The following is a 12430-nucleotide window of genomic DNA, read 5'->3' on the forward strand; positions in this document are numbered from 1 at the left end:
ACTTCAGTCTTTACAAATTTGGGATGGTTTTCCACTGTGTAGATATCACATAGTTTATTTTGCAAGTCTTCAATTGATACACATTTGGCTCACTTCTGAATTCTCTCTATTATACACAATACTTCAGTGGACACTTTGGCCCATGTCCTCTTGGGTTCAAGGATACTTTCTAAGCTGGAGAAGATATGCATCATGGGCTTTCTCATCTATGCTGTGGCCCCATCGCATGCACAAAATCTGGCTTGCAGGAAGCCCTTCATAGATATTTTTTTAAACTGGTTTGACTGATCCCAGCTCATGTCACCCCTTCTAGCTCCTGCTCCCCCAAACGAGAATCCAGTCCAGAGGCGCAGTGGTCTGAGACCCGCACTGCCTGTGCTGAGAGCAGAGGTACGTTATCAATTCTAGAGAAATCGGGGCAGTCTTCCTACTAGAGGACATGATCAGGTCCAATATTAATCATAGCTTTTAGAATACGCTATTGAGACAGGCAGAAAACAAAATTTAAATTAGCCTCAAATAGGTATGATTTCCATAGAAGCAATTAGAGCCATTTCTTTTTACAGCAACTGAATGTATCAACATCTCCTTTTCTGCTGCCCAAATGCCTCCTGTTTGCAGATGAGAAAATTACTGTTGTCTCCATCATGAGCACTAAATTATATTTATGTAATTCCCATCTGCTCCACCACTTCCATACTCTTCATGTGACTTCATTCACTCCCAGCAGAGGCATGTTAATAGCAAATGCTGAATGATGAATTATTTCTCACGGGAAAGATAGTTAATTTCACTGACTCCCATGTGTCACAATTCAATGCATCACCCTGTATGGGGAAGCAGACCTGTGGAGAGGAAACCACAAAAGAGACAAATCAATGCAAAAGCTCTGTGATCCAAAGCTAAGGTCATTTTTAATGGAATAAAAAGGCACTCCAGGGCTTTAGTTATTATACCACAATCACATGCCACTGTGCCCTCAACTGTAATTAGAGCACAATCATACACATCCTAGGATGTTTTCTTTAAGTGGCATTGAAAGCTGAGGGAGGGATAAAAAATATTTGTCAAGTAAGTACTGAGATTTAAAAAAAAAATACAGTAAATGCAACATTGATGAAAAAAATCCATTTTATATTTTCCCTTACAATTTCTAATTTTACTTTGCTTGTCCCTACCTCTGTTAGTCACCAGATACAAAACATTCCACTAAATGGCATTGCTATTAATAAGCTTTTTGCTGTGGGGTTTCAGACAACTAGCAATCATGAGGCCATTTCTTATTTTAGAGGTCATATAGTTTGACTCCAAGCTTCTTGGTGGTAGGGATCAGGTGATGCATTTCTTGGGAGGCACAGCAAGGGAGGTATTGATGGGAACTGGGTTCCTAACTCAAGATAGGAACCATTTCTGGGAGGATAGGAGAGCAATTTATGCAAAATGTTTTACAGCTTCGGGCCCTAGTAGTTTGCTAGTTCTGCTACTATGTGCATCCTTCACTAAACATCTTTCCTTGTAGTGATTTGAATCAGTTTGTTTCCCTTGTATCCCAAAGCCCCCAACTTGAAGAGTAGTAAAGTGTCAAGTTGTATCATAACCTATTAAAAAGAACAGGCAAGTATACCCTTAGGCTCCATGAGGTCTTCTCTATGAATACAGCTTCTGTACATTAGCTGGAATCATACTTCCATCTTTCATTCCAAATTACTTGTTTCTGTCCATATTTATTAAGCTAAACATAACCGAGGCTAGAAGGCAGAAGAGTATCCAGGGAAAGAGCTTGTAAGTAATCTTACTTCACTTGGCCTCTGTCTATTTGGCAAGGTAACCCCCGACATATGTAACTGACTGAAAGGTCCCTGTTGAGCCAGACTGTAGAGTTCTCAGAAATCACAGAGTCTGTTTCTTTACAGGAATCATGATTCTGCTCAGGTGGTGAGGAATATATTAACTGAAGCTTTTTGGGAATGTGTTAGTCTGAATTCTTTCTAAATTATAATTGCTTTTTGAAGGTGGAGAGAAGGAGAAAAAAGGCTGGGCATAACTGAGGTAAAAGGGGAGTGGAAGAGAGAGGATGTGAAAGAGATCACAATCAAGGGAGAGAAAAAGGTGTGTGGAAACAGATATGAGTTCAGTGTTCCTCTTTGGGGGAAAATAAGGAAATCGATTTAAAAAAAAGAAAAGAAAAAATTTTCACTAGACCTAGAGAAAAGATATTTTAATGTTTGCTTCTAATTGCATAATACTATCGTCAGAAAGAATTCAATTAGTGGCTCTAATTTTTTATTAAAAATTACTAAATCACAAATTGAATAGTTTGTATAGTTCTATGCTAAAAAAAATTTCAATAGTCTTAAAGAAAATGGATTATTTTCCAAGAAAATACATATAAGCAAAACAGGAAAGTGTGTTAAAGAAGAGACTGTGTCAGGAAACAAATAATTTTATAGGAAATGAAGAGAGGTATCAAGGAAGGACTCTCCCCTTGCCCTAGGTACCCAACCTGCTTGGCTGTGTGAGTAGATTCCCATCCCCACTCCCGAAATAAACCATTCAGGTTTATTCCTGCTCCCTGAATAAACCATTCTCATGCTACCTAAATGGTTTTAGAGGATAAAGAATGAAGGAGAGCTTTACAGTGTATTTATATACAATTAGCAAAACCCCACTGTAGCATAATCTCATGTATGAATTAATGGAAAACTAATCCAAATATTAGCATAACTTGTCAAAACATAATATGAAAACATAACATGAAAAAATGATCAGTTCATAATGACACCCCAAAATAAAATAATCTAGGTGTGAGCTTAGCAACTAATATGCAATACTTCTTTATTAAGAGACTGAATGAAAATTTTCCATATTGAAAAGATGTTAATCATTTCCACATATATCTAAACATTTTACTAACTGTAGTAAAAATCCTCATATTCCAATGTGACTTTTTTCATAATTGATCAAGTAATGGTTGTGAACTTAACCTATAGATTATAAAATGTATCACAAAGTCAATATTGAATAAAATATAATACTTATACATGAATAGAAAAAGAGACCAATGAAAGAGAAGAATAAATTCAGAAATATACCTAAATAAATACAGAATTTGGTGTATGATAAAGATAGCACTTTAAATTAATGGGGAAAACAAAAATTCTTTTAATGTGCTAGGACCACTGGCTAAAGCTGGTAAACAGTAAAGTTAGTTCTTTATCTGTTTTTTTCTTTTGAAATAAATTTCAAATGGCATAATGATGTATGTTTAAAATAAAAAGTGTAAAATTACTAGAGAAAATGCTGGAAATCATAATCTTTATGTGGGCAAAGATTTTAAGCATAATATTCAGTGCAAAAACCATAAATTTAAAAAACGATGTTAGATTGGCCTGTTTAATGGCATGAAATGTATGGATGTCAAAAAGCATTTTTAAAAAGATTAAAAGGCAAACACAGACTTTCAGCAATATTATTTTATTTGTGTAAATACACACACATAAGTATTAAGAATCAGTAAGAAAAAATTTAAAATCCCCATGCAAATGTTGGGTGAAATGGATACATAGGAAGTTCATCAAAGAATGCAACTATTCAATAGAAATACTCTCCTCATAAGCAATCACAATGCAACTGAAAACGGGATACCAATTTTGGACTTTAGGTTGGTGACACTTTTAAATGATAATACTTATGTTATTTCAAAATTGAAGAATGGACCTGCTCACATAATTCTGGTGTGAAATATTGGAAATTATCTTGACTTTTTTGAATTTATTAAAAGTAATTAAAACCTGCATATCCCCCTGGCAAAGCAATTTTAATTCTTATTTGAAATCACTAAGAATATTCACAAATAGTGCTTATACAAGAATGCTTATAGTGGTGGATAACTATTCATTTATTAAAATTATACCTTTAAACAATTTATGACCCAGCAATCACACTTTAGATGTTTGTCCTAAGGAAATAAAAATTTAAATTCACAAACAAAACCTATATACATTCATAGCAGCTTTATTTTTAATAACCCAGTGGTGAAAACAGCCCTTCTCTTTTTTTCAACTGGTAAATAGATGAATAAACTGTGACATGTCCATTCAATGGAATACTATTCAGCAACTAAAAAGAATGGGCTATTGATGCATGCAACAACTTAGGTAGATCTTATGGGCTTAAGGATATTACACCAAATGAAAAAAACCAAGCACAAAAGATTGCATATTGTTTGATTCTATTTATATAATATTCTTGAAATGCCAAATTGGCAAGATGAACATGTTATTGATTTCCAGGGGTTAGACTTAAAGAGAAGGGGTGACTGTTCAAGGGTAGCAAGAGGGGTTTTCTTGATGGTGGTGGAATAGATCTGTCCTTAGTGTGCTGATGGTTCCACAAATCTACATGTGATGAAATTTCATAGAACTATGTGCTTAGTTGCTTAGTCATGGTCGACTCTTTGTGACCCCATGGACTGCAGCCCACCAGGCTCCTCAGTCCATGGGGTTTTCCTGGCAATAATAACTGGAGTGGGTTGCCATGCTCTCCTGCAGGTGATCTTTCCAACCCAGGGATCGAAACCAGGTCTGCTGCATTACAGGCAGATTCTTTATGGTCTGAGCCACCAGGGAATCCACTCACACACATGAGTACATGTAAATACTGGTGAAATAAGACTTAATGATGTCTACAGTTTAGTTAAGTCTTGTATAAATGTAAATTTCCTAGTTTTGATAATAAGATGCTATAATTATATAAGATATCATCATTAGGGAAAGCTGTATGAAAGGTACATGAAAACTCCATACTCTTTCTGTGCTTCTAACATTTCTATAAAATAAAAAGTAGAAATACATACATACAAACATGCATAATACCCAAACTCCCAAACCCTTACCAATAGGTGTCACTTATGTAAATCTTTTCCTATCACTTGGCCCATTTCTGCATTTTAATTCTGATTGATTCTCCCTCTTTCTTCTCTCTATTTTAAAATTCTTACAATATTCAGTTTTGTAATTAGTATGCTTATTGTCTTATCCTACTATTTAGATTTTAAAGTTTTTGAGAACAGAGACTATACCATTTGCATCCTAGTATCTCTGCATATTTGCCATTCACATTGAATGTGAATATCACTCTCTCCAGCATAGTTTGTATTCAATATGTTTAATAATTAATTTCATTTAATTAAAATTAGAATTCCTCTTAGTCATAGAACAGAAAAAGAGGTTAAAATACTTTTTCAACTACTTTCACTTTGGTGAATGTCCTTAATTACCCTAAGTATATAAAATACAAATAAAAGCATTGAAATATACATAAAGCATGTAATACATTGTAAAGTTCTCAGTAATTATATTTACTGGATCAAACTGGGACTAGGATTCATTTTTATAAGGAAAAAGAAAGGAAATCAGATTTCCCATGTGAAATCCATATAAAACTTGTCTGGATTCTTACACTGTTGATTCTATAAAGAGGTTTGTTATAAAAATTGAATTTTGTCCATGAATATTGGTGTGATTTTGTTATAGCAGCTCCAAAAGTTAAAATAAGAGAATCAAATCACCAAGTTTCTGAGTGCTACACTGTCACTGTACTGATTTTTTGAGGTACAATATACAAAATGATCTTCGAGACTTCCCATTTGTATACAGCCTTTTAAAGAACTTCTTGAGAGGAAATTAAGGAAGAAAAAGTTTCCCAGTGCTCACAAACCTGGTAATATATCAGGAGGGATGTGAAAGTTTCATGCTGCCATCTTCTCAAATCCTTGGTAAGAAATTGTCCCTTGCACTTAGCTGTTTTGATGGATTAGGAAAGACAAGAATATTCTCTTATTTAGTTAAAATGGTTTTCTCTCCTATGGTGAAAGAGACAATTTGATATAGTATTTTTTCTATCAGAAGGTTTTTCAGAAGAGATCATAAAAATTCATACTAATAGCATTTCATGCAACTGCAGGGGATTTGATCCCCACCATATTCAACATTCTATAAAAAGGGAATGGCTGAGTCATCATTTTAATGTGCTTCTTTCTTAGTATGTCTGGATAAAACTGAGTTGTTGTTAGTAAGTTATTGGGGTAACTACCCAGCTGGTGCAGTAGTAAAGAATCTGCCTGTCAATACAGAAGATGCAAGACATGTGGGTTATATTCCTGGGTCAGGAAGATCCCCTGGAGGAAGAAATGGCAACTCACTTCAGTATTCTTGCCTGGGAAATCCTATGGACAGGGGAGCCTAGTGGGCTACAGTCCATGGAGTTGCAAAGAATCGGACATGCTGAATAAGCTACTTGCAAGGCCAAATCCAACCACACTTTAAAAACCCATGCTATAAAGATTAAAATGTTCTCCAGCAATCTGGCTTCCTTTAAAACTACATGTTGAGTTCCTTTTAGGCTTCCCTGATGGCTCATACAGTAAATAATCTGCCTGCAATGAGGGAGACCTGGGTTCGATCCCTGGGTTGGGAAGATATCTTCGAGGAGGGAGTGAGTTCCTTTTAGGAAAAATAACAATGAGGGACAGATATAAAACTCTGAGTTCTTCCCTTTGTTGTCCTGGAGGTTTTGTCTTGTTTTCTGTTGAATGGCAGAAATAGAGAGTTCTGAAATGGATGGTTTGAGGTCAGTGGTCTGTGACTTTGCCTCATTTTGCTAATATAAGATGCCACTTGGGTTTGGCAGCATGGGATGTGCGCCTACATAGGAAACCAAAAAATCCTATGCTGTGAGTCCTATTAATATCAGCTATGGAGCAAAACCAGAGAAGGCAATGGCACCCCACTCCAGTACTCTTGTCTGGAAAATTCCTTGGGCGGAGGAGCCTGGTAGGCTGCAGTCCATGGGGTCGCTAAGAGTCGGACACGACTGAGCGACTTCACTTTCACTTTTCACTTTCATGCACTGGAGAAGGAAATGGCAACTCACTCCAGTGTTCTTGCCTGGAGAATCCCAGGGATGGGGAAGCCTGGTGGGCTGCCATCTATGGGTTCGCACAGAGCTGGACACGACTGAAGCGACTTAGCAGCAGCAGCAGCATGGAGCAAAACAAGGACAATTGATTCTTGATTAGGTGACATGATTTTAGTCATGCATGGGATGCCTGATTCAAATTTACTTTTCCATTATCATATCATCGATAGGGCAGTCTGATGGATCATTCTCAGGATACTTATCTAAAAGAACTGAAGAACAAGCCTGCAAATGTATTTCTCACAGCCTTATTGCTCTAAGCTCTGGCTTCCCTGGTGGCTCAGATGGTAAAATGTCTGCCTGCAAAGTGGGAAATCTGGGTTCAATTCCTGGGTCAGAAAGATCCCCTGGAGGAGGAAATGGCAACCCACTCCAGTACTCTTGCCTGGAAAATTCCATGGATGGAGGAGCCTGGTAGGCTACAGTCCATGGGGTTGCAAAGAGTTGGACACTACTTAGCAACCTGACTTTCTTTCTGTCTATTGCTCTAATAGTGAAAAGGTGGGGATGGGGGAACACTGAAAACTATAAGTATGCTGAATATTTGCCAGTTCAGATATATTGTCCACCTTTCCCACTCTTGTCCCGGGGCAGTGACCGAGGTCTCTGTTCTCAACATCAGCTGATTCTCTTGCTCTTTGATTTCTGGTTGGGTTTGGTCAGTGGTAAGCAGAAGCATGAGATTGGAAGGTAGAAACAGAGAGAAATTGGAGCACTGACTTCACAAGCCCCTGCCAGGCTGGGGTTGGGAGCAGCTGAGTTCTCCACCAAAGCTTCTATCTGGAGACCCTTTCTGATGGCTGCAGCTCTTCAGATCCTGGTAACCATGCTTCCCTCTCCCTCTTCAGGCTTGTGTGGCATGGCTCCTGGGTACTTTGCCATCCCTTCTTGGTGTCCCTGGCCCTGAACTCTCACTTGCAAAGCATCCCTTTATTAATTCTAGCCAGTGCATCAGTTGACTGGGTCACCTGCTTCCTTTCAGAACCTCAACTGACACAATATGAAATGTTTATAGATATTTTAATACAGTGATGACTATTATATGTTCATTAAACATATTTTTTACAAATAATGCTTAATCTCATGAAAAAAAAAATGCTCAGAATGGGTTTAAAGAATAGGTATAAAATGATAGCTAGAATATGACCTCAGAAATCCCCTGGCAGTCCAGTGGTTAGAACTCAGAGCTTTCACTGTCCAGGTCTAGGTTCAATCCTTGGTTGGGGAGCTAAGATCCTGAAAGTCATGGGACATGGCATTCCCCTCCCCTAAAAAAAGAATATGATCCCAATTTTGAAAAGATATGGAATGTTCATGTGTGTACACAAATATTTAAAAGAAAAAATTGGAAGAAAATATACTGAACTATTAAGGACTTGTTTAATTGATATATTTAGAAATGTTTAAAATATTTTCTTACTTATACTTTTGTTTGTTTTCCAAATTACCCATCATGAGGATACATTACTTTGTAGTCAAATTTAAAAATAAGCTTTTATTTATATAAATATATGTGTCTGTCTATGAGGAGGGCAAGGCAACCCACTCCAGTATTCTTGCCTAGAGAATTCCATGGACAGAGGAGCCTGGTGGGCTGTAGTCCATGCGGTCACACAGAGTAAGACACGACTGAGCAACTAAGCTGCAGCAGCATGTCTGTCTACATGTGTTATATATTTTTCTTCATCTAACACAAAAATGGTAGGTATACTATAAGCCATACCATTGTCTTTAAAGTAAATTTTACCTCAGAAAATTATTTTTATTGTCTTATAATGTCATATGGTTTCTAAGCACTGAACTATCAGAGGAAGTGGGGTGAAAAATATCATTGATATTAAGTGAAGATTTTAAGAAAAGAAATTACATAAAATTCTATAAAATTGAAATCTTTGAAGACTTGAAATAGAAAGCAATAAATCAAAACAGAATAACAATTAATAAAGTAATAACAATTAGTCCTATTATTTCTATAGTACCTTTCATTCCCAAATCCCTTGTGCATACAATAGTCCGTTTTCTTTCCCTAATAACCCAAAGAGAGCTTTTTGACCCCTCGGGAAATTTTTAGCACCATTCAGCACTCTGAATTATTATCTAGAACCCACTTGCACATCTCCATTTTCAGGACTGACTACATGTGACTTAAAGTTACAGGCTATAGTTAATATTGTTCAGAAAATCTTTAAATATATAAAGAGGAGCATTGTAATATCACTGTTCTGACTGTTTCATAGTATAATTCATTTTCAATAAGACTGGAGATTTCAATGTTGCTCATTGAAAAAGCTATCAAATAATTAGGGCTAAATAAGAACTGGAAAAGAAATCAGAAAACGAGAGAGTAAAAGATAAGAAAAAGCTAGCCATCGTGATCTGATTAATATGATGCCAATTGCTGGGATTTAACTACTGTATGATTGATGATCTAAATGACAAGAAGTAGAACAGATTCTTTGCCCAGGTTTTGTTTTGATTTTTAATCTAAAGTTTTAGTTCACAGAAGTAAAAGTGAAAGTCACTCAGTTGTGTCTGACTCTTTGCAAACCCATGGACTATACAGTCCATGGAATTCTCCAGGCCAGAATACTGGAGTGGGTTCAGTTCAGTTCAGTCACTCAGTCGTGTCCAACTCTTTACGACCCCATAAACCATAGCACACCAGGCCTCCCTGTCCATCACCAACTCCTGCAGCCTACCCAAACTCATGTCCATTGAGTCGGCGATGCCATCCAATCATCTCATCCTCTGTTGTTCCCTTCTCCTACTGCCCTCAATCTTTCCCAGCATCAGGGTCTTTTCAAATGAGTCAGCTCTTCACATCAGGTGGCCAGAGTATTGGAGTTTCAGCTTCAACATCAGTCCTTCCAATGAACACTCAGGACTAATCTCCTTTAGGATGAACTGGTTGGATCTCCTTGCAGTCCAGAGAACTCTCAAGAAACTTCTCCAACACCACAGTTCAAAAGCATCAATTCTTCAGTGCTCAGCCTTCTTCACAGTCCAACTCTCACATACATACAAGATCCCTTCTTCAGGGGATCTCCCCAGCCCAAGGATAGAACCCAGGTCTCCCACATTGCAGGTAGATTCTTTACCAGCTGAGCCACCAGGGGAGCCCAACAGTGGTTAGATGCCACAAAGTAGGTGGCAATGCCTTAACCGTACGCATATTGTTAGGTCCGAGAGTCTCTTCCATCCTTATCAAGGGGAGTGCCAACATTCTCTCCTTTCATACAACACATTTCATGGTAAGTTTATCATAAGTTATGATGAAATAGAATATTCTTCCCTGAGCAGCTGATAACGATGCTACAAGAAGAGAATACCTGATAGTTTCTCCAGCTTAACTGGTCTTAGCCACTACTCTACATGTGTCTGGTTATATATAGTATATACTATATATATAGTCTTAAAATTTTGTTTCAATAAAATAGATATTCATTGTAAATAGTAAACAGTAAAACAGCTGGCTTAAGTAAAAAAGTAAAAACTTTCTCATTTTCCCATACCAAACCTACTCCCCTAGTGTAACTTAAAAAATAGCCTCATGTATATCTTTCCACATGGTTTTATGTGGGCATCTCTGTGTGTGTGTGTATTCCTTTGTTTCTTTTCACAAAAAAAATTGATCAATGCAAAGTATGATATACTGTATAATATAGTGATTCACAGTTTTAAAGGTCATACTTAATTTATAGTTATTATAAAATACTGGCTATATTCCCTGTGTCATACAATACTTCCTGTTAGCCTGTCTTACACACAATAGTTTGTGCCTCCCACTCCCCCACCTCTCTATTGCATAATCTTGCTCTCCACTGGTAACCACTAGTTTGTTCTCTATATCTGTGGGTCTGCATCTTTTGTTTTATATTCATTAGTTTGTTGTATTTCTTAGATTCCACATGCAAGTGAATACAGCATTTGTTGTTCTCTGTCTGATTTATTTCACCCAGCATAATGCCTCCGGGTCCATCCATGTTGCTGCAAATGGCAAAAATTTCACTCTTTTTTGTGGCTGAGTAGTATTCCATTGTATATATGGACAAATCGATAAATAGATACATTTATCTATCATTTTAAATTACCTGTGTGCATGCTAAGTTGCTTCAGTTGTGTCCAACTCTTTTCAACTCTAGGGACTATAGCCCACTGGGCTCCATGGGATTCTCCAGGTAAGAACTAGAGTCGGTTGCCATGCCCTTCTCCAGGGGATCTTCCCAACCTAGGAATCGCACCCCATGTCTCTTATATCTCTTGCATTGGCAGCTGGATTCTTTACCACCAGCACCACCTGGGAAGCCCTATCTTTAAATTACCAAAATATACATAAATACATTCTGGTTACAAAATCTATCTGTTTTCACTGCTATCTATTTGGGACTTCCAGAAGGAAAGGTTTTATCATTAAAGATTCCACCCTGTGACCACCTCCCCCCCACCCCTAATTTTTCCCTCCTTCCTCTACTCCCCACCCATGCTTCTTCATCTCACTGTACATCACAATTCAGCATGGTGGGCAAATACAAAAGCATGGCTTGACTAACTCTGAAGGGGATGGATTTCTAGGCAGAAGCATTGCACGGTTCAGGCTAAATCTCAGCCACAGTGCCAAGTTGTGTTGTTTGATTGGCACTGAAAGGAAGCAATCTGAGGGCTGCCCCACCTCCTACCATTGCCTCCTCATTCTTTTCCTCACAATCGTCTCTCATCAAAATCACACCCAGAGCTAGAGCAAACTCTTTAGTTAAACCCTTAATGATGGAGGAGTTATGGGATGCATTTCTCCATCACACAACTAAAAATAAAGCAAAAATAAACCACTAAATAAATATGTTTTTCTGGATTTGTAACACTGTGCTTTTTAAAATTCTGTGATTTATTGTGAATTATTTTTTTAATTTTGAAGAAGTGCCCTTTTTACTTCTAATTATATCTATTTATATATAATACTTTAAAAAATATATTTATTTGGCTGCACCAGATATTAATTGCAGCACACAGAATCTCTTATTCTTTTTAGTTGTGGCATGTGGGATCTAGTTCCCTGTCTAGGGATCGAACCCAGCTCCCCCTGCATTGGGAGCATGAAGCCTTAGCCATTGGACCACCAGGAAAGTCCTTGTCTAAAACAATTTTGTATCAAATTTTGTGTTCTTGGTTGTGTCTTCTTTTATTTAAAGAATGCCCTAAAAACTCCATAAAACCTGGCTGCTTCTCTGACTATGATATTTCTTATACCTATACATATTTTATAAATGTTTCACAATACATTTAATATTTACTAAAAATTGATAAGTTCTTTTAAAAGAAAAAAACAAGAGCAAAGGTTTTGCCTTAGGAAATAATCCTGATCTGTTATTCAATTTCAGTTCCAGTTCTAGGTTTAAGTTTCCTCCTGGTGCCTGGTTCCTTTGCGTGAGTGTGTATTCAGTTGCTTCAGTCGTGT

At 37.2% G+C, this 12430-nt stretch overlaps 1 long non-coding RNA gene and 1 other non-coding gene across 3 annotated transcripts in view; one reads left to right on the forward strand and one right to left on the reverse strand.

Annotated features, from left to right (window-relative positions):
* The first annotated feature begins 296 nt into the window (after nucleotides 1-296).
* LOC113898126 overlaps nucleotides 297-12430 on the forward strand; it is a 151153-nt gene continuing 139019 nt past the window's right edge. For both annotated transcript variants that reach the window (XR_003512543.1, XR_003512544.1), the window contains exon 1: nucleotides 297-390. This is a non-coding gene — a long non-coding RNA (uncharacterized LOC113898126). The remainder of the gene's footprint in view (nucleotides 391-12430) is intronic.
* Nucleotides 10096-10221, reverse strand: LOC113898914. The gene has a single exon (XR_003512777.1). It is a non-coding gene; the product is annotated as a U6atac minor spliceosomal RNA (small nuclear RNA).

This window comes from Bos indicus x Bos taurus, chromosome 9 (genome assembly GCF_003369695.1).
Source record: "Bos indicus x Bos taurus breed Angus x Brahman F1 hybrid chromosome 9, Bos_hybrid_MaternalHap_v2.0, whole genome shotgun sequence".
NCBI lineage: Eukaryota > Metazoa > Chordata > Mammalia > Artiodactyla > Bovidae > Bos > Bos indicus x Bos taurus.